Source organism: Thunnus albacares, chromosome 7 (genome assembly GCF_914725855.1).
Source record: "Thunnus albacares chromosome 7, fThuAlb1.1, whole genome shotgun sequence".
Classification (NCBI taxonomy): domain Eukaryota; kingdom Metazoa; phylum Chordata; class Actinopteri; order Scombriformes; family Scombridae; genus Thunnus; species Thunnus albacares.
Window position 1 is genome coordinate 15,911,181 of NC_058112.1, and position 9,208 is coordinate 15,920,388.

At 39.6% G+C, this 9,208-nt stretch overlaps 1 protein-coding gene across 1 annotated transcript in view; it reads right to left on the bottom strand.

Annotated features, from left to right (window-relative positions):
• Positions 1 to 7,809, bottom strand: part of frmd4a (FERM domain containing 4A) — a 101,773-nt gene extending 93,964 nt beyond the window's left edge. Inside the window, exon 1 of the mRNA XM_044355809.1 lies at positions 7,711 to 7,809. The gene's annotated coding sequence lies outside the window, so the exon portion shown is untranslated. The remainder of the gene's footprint in view (positions 1 to 7,710) is intronic.
• Between the last annotated feature and the right edge of the window lie 1,399 nt (positions 7,810 to 9,208).

Consider the following 9,208-nt stretch of genomic DNA (forward strand, 5'->3'; position numbering starts at 1 on the left):
ATCACAGACTTCATTTAACAGTAACAACCATTTTTACCCTCTGTGTGTGTGTGTGTGTGTGTGTGTGTGTGTGTGTGTGTGTCTTGTGTGTGTGCATGTGTACAAATGTGAACTGACTCCTGGGGAGCTGCCATTTACAATAACATGCTGAGAAGATGCATCCGCTGTTGACCTTCCTGCTTCCTGACCTGCTCATACCGGCAGGGGTTTCACGTTTAAACCCAGCAACTGTGCTCAAACCACCTGGATAAATGTCATGCAAAGGACTGGAAAGAACACACAGACACACTTTACACTCCTTGCAACCTCCAGGGATCCAATAAGCTGTGTAAAATCCATGGAGCATCATAAAAAGCACAAACATGCAACATTTACTTTGCCTTTATGGAAGGTGTAAAACTTCATTTAGATCTGATTCCATAGTCTTCATCTCCCTCTAGAGGCAGGAAAGAGAAGCTACAACAAACAGTTTACTGCGTCCCTCCTACTCTTTCTCCTGCTGTGTCCTGCTCTTTCATCATCTTCCTTTCGTCGTTGCTGCATGGTGAATCATCTGTAAAATGTGCGTGGTGGTAATATCCCCCTCACTTTTCTAAATCCAGTCACAGCTCACGTTCATGTGTGAAACTGGAATCACTTCCATATTTAAAACCACTGAAAACCACAGTTCACTCTTATAACCACCCAGAAGTCATGCACACATCACCTTACATCTTTGTTACTTGCTTCTTTGTACATATGTATGTATATAAATATATCTTATTTCTTTTTACGCTGTCGTGTATGCTTTTATTTTAACAATCCTTGACGCCCTCATACACTTAACATCTTTTATATTTGTCTTAATGTTTTATGCTATGCCTGATGTTTTATCTGTTTTTATAGTCCAGTCCTGAAGAAATAATTAAGTGGTAGTTTTTAGCACTGGATTGATAAATAAACTTGAAAACATTACAACAAATAGGTAAAACACATAATCCATTTCTTAAAACTGCTATGGTTAGAAAAAGACAACTTTATTGCTATAATTACATTTTAAGTACCTTGGGGGGTAATCATATGTTAATGCATTTATTAACTTTTGTACTGAGTATTGAGGAGAGTAAAAAAAAAGATCTCTTTTCAAAATGCTTTGCAGCAAGGCAGCTGTTGCTGGGACAACCAAGGTCACTTTTTGTTTGTGCAAGTTAGAGACCCTATTAAAGAGATGCTGCAAAGTCAGTCTGAGCTGGACCAAAATCAGTGCTGATTCAGAAATCTCCCACTTAGTGGCTAATATAATCTTTATAGACACATACTGTGTATGTCAAAGTCATTGTGACACCATTATGTAATTACCTGAAATCTAAAGAGACAATCTTTAGAGATAGTGGTAGATAATGGTTTCTCAATATTTAGTCACATATATTGAGTCACATTTTGCAGAACCCCTGTTGCTTCCTGTTACAGATCGGATGTTACTGCTTACCCTTCCTCCTACAGATTTCACAGTTTACCCACATGCTTTCCATTTTGCTTTACTGAAATAAAGCAACATGGAAACAACAATCATTCACCTCTTTTACCACTTAGCTAGTTAAAAGCTCTATTGTCCATTGACAGACCCTCATGTCCACAGCTACTGTGTCTCCATCAGGGGCAAAAAGCCCAAAATCACAAAAATAAAATATATAATTTTTCTATTCAATATATGTGATTAGTTTTCACTGAATATTTGAGTGAACTGGTTTCGGATTAAATAGGACAGTTGCGGCAATGTTTGCCATTGTCCAAATACCACACTCCAAAGTAATGAAAAGAAAATGTAATTGTAAAATACAAAAGAAAACACAGAGCTGATGATTATATTATATTGTAAGTAAACCCCAACTGTTGAAACTGTGTACATTTCGACCCAGATGAAGACACGTTTGCTGTCAAAGTACTATGTTGCACAATAAATGCTCATTCTCATGTGTTTCAGTCCTTCCTCTTTTCTAATCTGAAAGCTTTCAGGGTTTCTTTTCTGTGATTTGCCACACTATGGCCCAGAAGCCCATTAAAATTGTGTGCTTTTGCCAATTAAATTTTTAACATGACATTTTTAGTGACTCTCACATAATCGTGGTGGACAGTGGATGCCTGGTGCAAGAGAGGGTGAAGTGAAAGGGTGGATATGGAATTAAAACAAAGCCCTTCTCTCTACTTCTCAGTTTGATCAAGAAAAAAATAGTATGTTTATTTTCATTTGTACAATAAACTTGAATTCAGTCACTGTACATACTGATTCACAGGTCACACCAGCCCTCCTTGTCTATGCTGTGAGAGCTGCTAACAAGACAGCTCTTCATTATGAAAAGAACCTGTTCATTGTTAACTGACTCCATATGGACGACAATCAGCCCCACTGGAACCTGTGTCGACCAGAGTGTGAAACGTCAGAGGCGTGCACACACAAACACGTACACACAAATACACATGTGACTACATTCGCAGCAACAGACATGCACATAAAGGGAGAATGGAAGAAAGTGAACTTGGAAGCAAATAGATTTTTCTTTCTACTCAGACATCTGCTTGGTCCCAGAGACAGATGGTGAACCAATCAGACCGCCTGGCCATGCCTGGCTATGCCACCCTGCTGCCCCTCCCCGAAATCTGCATCCTGGCGAACATGACAGGTGGCACCTTGCAAATGTGACACTGCCATTGCCCTGAAAAGTAATTTATGTATTCATTCCATTAAAACTAGCATTCAGCAGATAAATAGAATACAAACAAGACTATGAGTCTGCAGCCATGCTGACGGCTCCTGGGGCTGTGCTTAAGCACAGTAGTGAGTTTAAGAGGAGCTCTACACAAATTTAGCATTTTTAAAAATATGCTGGGGGGGGGGGGGCGTTCTAGCAGAATTTGAGGGTGTAGTTACCCTTTAAATGCTCACATCAGTATGCTAACATGCTCATAATAATAATGCCAGCATGTTGATGTTTAGCAGATTAAATGTTTACCATCAGTGTTTAGTGTGTTAGGAATGTCATCAGTTTCGCAGGTCTTATAAAGTAGTGAACAAACAGAATTTTAGACCTGATGATGGCACTAGATGGGAGGTCAGGGGATAAAGTCTCTACAATTCATCCTCTGGGGACTATGAATGACTGAACCAAATTTCATAACAATCTACCCAATAGTTGTTGAGATAGTTCAGTCTGGAGCAAAGTGGTTGACTGACAGACAGACAAACATCCTGCCATCCATTGAGCTGTGCCGCTAGCATGGCTAAAGTGTCCACTTCAGCTGATTTTAAAGAGAAACTTTAGTATTTTTCAACCTGGCCCCTTTTTCCCATCTTTTTGTTTCTAATTGACTAATGGGGACAACAATTTTTGAAATTGGTCCAGTATTGAGTGGGAGTGCTTCAGCCGGCAGCTGCAAGACAGGCCACCATGTAACCCTTCGGGGCAATTGTGCACCATCAATGTATGTCCACTAAAAGTGCTTGATTTTGCTAATGACAGGCTCAGATTATTATTAAGTGTCTGACAACATTATGGAAAGGACCCTACAGAGAAATCAAACATTTTCCTTTACCTTTTGCTTGATCCGGTGTGTTTGTTATTGTGTCTAACCAAGTATCATTCAAAGAGAAGTCTCGTTCTGAAATCTCATGAGAGTTGAGTTGTTGCAGGAAGACGGCTAAATAATCAGCTAAATATTCAGCCATGACTATGAAAATCTTTTAGATAACACTAAGTTATGTTCTCTGTACTCAAACACAACAAATTTTTCCTGGCACTCCTCTCTTCAACCCTTATGTTTCCACCACTGTCTTCCAGCAACAAGTCACCTCTTGCAAGATTTTTCACAAGATGCTGTTGTTAACCGTTCGCCAGCTGCCGTGTTTTGGTCCAACCTCCTGTTACTGATGAACCGCTGTAGATGCTGCTGCTGTCTCCGCAATTGCTGTTTATGTTGGGAAGCTACAGCTGGATGTTCTGGACAGCTCTACTCCTGCTAGCTATCGAAATCTGACATCGAAAGACAAGAATTTTTTTTATACTCGATAGTATCAAAGCAATTCGGTCGGTGCCATAAAAGAATTGAAGTTCGGTACCCAGCCCTAAACTCAATACTGGAGCAATTTCAAAAATTGCTGTCCTCATTCAAAACTTGCACTTTGAATTCTGTGCTGTACAGCAATTTTTAATTGATCTTAAATTACTTTTAAACTCTTAAAACAAAATGCATGCTATTTTCTAGAAAACTGACAGTTCCACTGAAGTGAATATTACTACCCTTAATGGGACAGCAAGTGAAAGAGTACCCTCTTATAAATACCAAGGTATTTATAAGAGGGTACTTGAGGGTGCTTGACGACAAGCTGTGCTTCAAAAACATATTAATGAACTAACTGAGTCCTTAAAAGCAAAATTGGCATTCTTTTATAGAAATAAGGCATATATTACCCAGAACTGCAGAAAGCAAACTGTTCAGTCAACATTTTTATCCGTTATGGACTATAGTGATATAATTTATATGCACTCTACTGCCTCTACTCCTAAGCCTCTCGATGCAGTCTATCATTCTGCCCTTAGGTTCATAAATGGGAATGGCTTTAGAACGTATCGTTTTATACTATATGAGAAAGTTGGGTGGCAGTCGTTGGCAGTGAGAAGAGAATGGCACTGCATTGTATTTACAAGGCACTTCTTGGCAAGCTTCCTGGGTATCTCACATGTCTTAACTATAACTATAACTATAAATCAATGTCACACTACACTACACAAGTGTAATGATCTGCAGAAGCTTGTAGCTCCTTTGACTGACATAGAGCAGTGTGAATGCACCTGTTTTTGAATTGATGTTGTCCCTTATGTGGATGTCTTTGGCCTGTTTGTTGTTCATTTGTTGATACCATAATTTTTGTGTGCTTTTATTGTTTGTATTTGTACTTTTATTGTTTCTATTGTTCTTATATACGATGTAATGGGAGAGAGTGCACAGTAAACTCGGCAGCCACACATTTCTCTGTTCTATATTTCTCTGTTTTGTGTCTTCAGGTTAGGCTAACCCATTGGTGCTCATTTTGGAGCTAACTCCCTTCACTTTTCCAGCATTTGGGGAAACAACATATGTGACTTTTTAGAATTTATTAATTGACACACTGTAGTCTGTACTGTACATCTACTGCCAGACTGACAACTTATTACTAACCTTTTCCTCTGCCCTGTTCGCATCCACCGTCACTTCTCTGCCCCTCGCTCTTTCCCACACGCTACGCAAACATACTCCTTAACGGAGCCATGCTACCAATAATTTCCCAGGCAACGTCAGAGGTTGACATGCGTACCGGAACAGCACTGCACAGAGACTCCCAAATGCTGTCGCTTTCAAATCAAAATCAAATATTAAATTTTTTTTTTTTTGGCCTGGCAGGGGTTCTCGTGTCATTATGGAGAAACACAGATTCAGTAAACGTTCAGTACGTTCAGTAAACGTTGAGTACAGTTAGAACCAGCGGTCTCCATTAGGTTGGGCGAGTTCAAAGTTGTGAAAACAACGGGGGTGTTTTGAATACACCCCCGTTTTCACAGGTAAGTTGTTAGTCTGTACCTCTCACCGCAGGAAATAATGGATTACTCCTGGAAAACTATTGATGTAGCACTTTTCTCCTTATGGAAATAACACAGAGATTATTCGACCAATGAGAATTTAGTTGGACGAGAGCATATCGACCAACTAATCGACCAGTCGACCAGCAGACTACAGCCCTACTAAAATCAGGGACAAAAAGCAGCAGACAGAGTTCAATTGCTGACCTCCGCCTCTGCCGGTAAATTCAGTGCACCAACCATGCCCAGAGGCTTGCCTCAGATTCTGCTGTGATTGATTAAACTGGAATATACTGGGCTTATTGTGTTTTGATGCTCCGACACCGAGAAGAAACCCTCATTTATCCTCCGTGAAAGGTTTATTTCCACGGCAGCTTGACCTTCTGCAGGGGACAGCCATCAGTCATAAATGGGTTTTTGCTGTGGGCAATATCGTGAAAACCAACTGATGGGACTCTCTTAAAGCTGGCGCAGGAATTCCATCTTAACATCTTGTTTGTTCTAAATCATTGATTGACTGCACCATATAGTGTAGTAGGTCATGTACAAGTATATGGGTAGTGTGTAAATGTGGGAGTATGTGTGGGCGGGAAGGAAAGAAAGATGTGGTTTTTTCTCATGTTGCTGTGTGATCGATGAAAAGGCCAGTGTCTTATAGTGAATGCAAACACGCATCTCAGTCAGCAAACTCGCACACTGCATTGACTATCGCATAATTAGCAAGCCCTCTTTCATCTGAGCAGTTTCAGTGCACGTCAATGTACCTGCAGAGGTAGAGCCAAGAGGAAGAGCCCTAATAAACACAAGGATGAAGGCAAAGAGACAGAGCACAGGGAAATACTGGCAGACGTTGATGAGCATATGCCAGGGTGCACACGTCCTGCTTGTTAATGGCTGTCTCCTTAAATCCTTCCTCACATCACCTACACAAACTCAGCTCAAACCTGGCTCACAGCCGGTCAGCCATTTAGGAACGCTGTCACGCTTCAACCAGGAGCTTGCCGCATACATTAATATGCAGGAGGGGATGTACTGTGTACACAAACCTCCAACTGCAAACACTTCACATGTCCACACCTGAGACCTTCCCCACACAAACACACAAATGACCACAGTTGAGCGAGCAGATACTCTGGTGAAGTCAATTAGAACTGAGGCGCCTTCACCTCTGCAGCTCATCAATAGTCCTTAAACAGGCTGCAGTGTAAACAGCTCAGAAGATTTAATGGTATGCTGTGGTCTCTCTCTCATACACACACACACAAGTACCAGCCCTTATACATTTATGCATGTTGTGAGAAGTAAGAGTCATTTCTCTCGCTTTTGCTTCCTCTTGGTTACTACACGCAGATATTTTCTCTTCCTCTTGCGCTGAAGAAAGTGAAATTCTACGCAATTCCAGCTAAACAAAACAAACAAAAAAAACCTCACAATTAACATGTCTTATTCGTAATTCCTCAGAGTCTACAACCACATTCGCCCTGCAGCAGAATCTCTTGATGATGCTCCTTTGATCTTGGACAGGCTAATCAATAATGTGATTATGGACAACTTTCAAAGCTGGACACCAGAGAATCAAAGCTTCAATCAATATCAGATGCAGCCTGTGTCCATGACTTTGAGGACTCAATGAATGGTTTTACATTCAACCCTAATTGGTTGAAACAATAGATGCAATAACACCCAGACAACAACATAAACCTTCATTAATCAATATTTTTATGGTCGCATTAAATTAAATGACTATTTGTAATGGAAGTGGTCATTCATCATCACGAGGGACCCACAAAGAATTATCACCAACTCTGCAGCTTAATGTGCTTTTTAGCCTATATAAGCTGCAGCATTGTTTTAGTTTACACATTTGGCTGCTGTAATGTTCAGTCACACTGCTTTCATCAAAGTTTTTTTTTCCCAGCAGCAGGCAGCTGTTTTTGACAGACAAACTCAAATAAAGCCACAGTATTCTCCCTGCCCACAGGCTAATGGTAGACAAAGCTAACATTAGTTGGCTGGTGAGGAAACTCGAGCAATTTAAGAGCTAAAAACACAGATATTTTTTCAGAAATTGGTTGAGACCAAACTGGAGATAAAAACGGAGAGAAAATGTTGGACCTACATTACACCAGACGCCAGAGATACGACTCCAGTGGGATGATTGTGTCGCTCCATGTCTGTTCGATGTTTGCTAACAAGTTAGCCGTGAAAACGTCAACAGACGTTTTCGGACCAGTTTGGAGGATGTAGTGACATCTAGTGGTGAGGTTGCAGATTGCAAGTAGAATTCACAACTGAACTCAGAAATCTTGACTTGCTCTACTCTCAAATAGCTCTATTTAACCTTTGATTCAAAAGCTAAAATGAGGTATCTTATAATAGGTATCTTATTTTTATAGAACATATAAAGTATTATTTTAGAGCACCAAAAGTGATTTGTAGGTCAATGACATTTAGTCAGACACACTGCATTAAGCAATGAAAAAATCCAACATCATCATGATGAAATTGGCATAAAAAGGTAGTTACATTTTTAACAAAGAGATCCAACATTTTGACCTTGGTAGTTGCTGTTCCTTATTTCATGAGCATTATATTTTACATACAAAGTAAGCTTTTGAAAGCCAGTAAAAGTTTTTCTTACTCAAATTTCTGTCAAATTGTCAAAAAATGTCAGTTTTTCTCGAAGTTAAGCTGTCACACAACAGCCTTGAAAAAACGCCCCAACCAATTAATAATGATACTGTATTTACCACAAACTTAACAGAAAAGCAACAAGTGTATTAAATAACATCATTAATTTCATTGTCTTAAGAGAAACAGCAGAATGAACACAACTGGCATGGAGAAATGCGCAAAAAGACCTTTTTTCTTTGAAATGTAGAAGTGTTTCTTTCCCCCCTGCAGCAACTCCAGAGCGTTAGTTAGCTGACATCAGCAGTACCAGCTCTTAACATCACTCAAGCATGACTGTTCTGCAGTCAGACTGCAGGTTTGGAGAAATGATGAAATGATTAGTTTATTTTATTTTATTATTATTATAGAGAAGCAAGCTCTGTACAAAGAAGCAACAACAACAACAACAAAAAAGAGTGGAGAGGAAGAAGTGCAAAAATCTTATTGTAGGACAAGATCATAAAGTGTCAGATAGTCTCCAATGCAAAAAATAGCAATGATGTAATGCCATCTGTGCCCGTGTTTCTCATTCATACTAATCAACCATAAGAGGTAGAAATATATGCAGGGTATAAACTGGAGAAAACACTGAGATGACATTGTGGTAGTAATATGAAGATTTGTGTGTATCTGTGTTGTGTATAGTTCTGGTTTTGTACACCTATTGTGGATTATGATTAGATTTAAAAGTGACATGTGGATTATAGCATTTGACTTACTGAATAGTAACATGAATAATTGAATTACTGTAATATTACTCTATTATGCTCCAAATTTGGTCTACCAGAAAGTACAAAATACTCCTTTCCGCAGTTATGTACAGCCACAAACACACACACTTACATAAACAAACTGTTATCTGCCTCTCCCCCTCTGCCATTGTTACAAGGCAGTAATCAATTATCTCAGTATGATGTCATTCTGCTAACCCTCCCCCAAGCCGT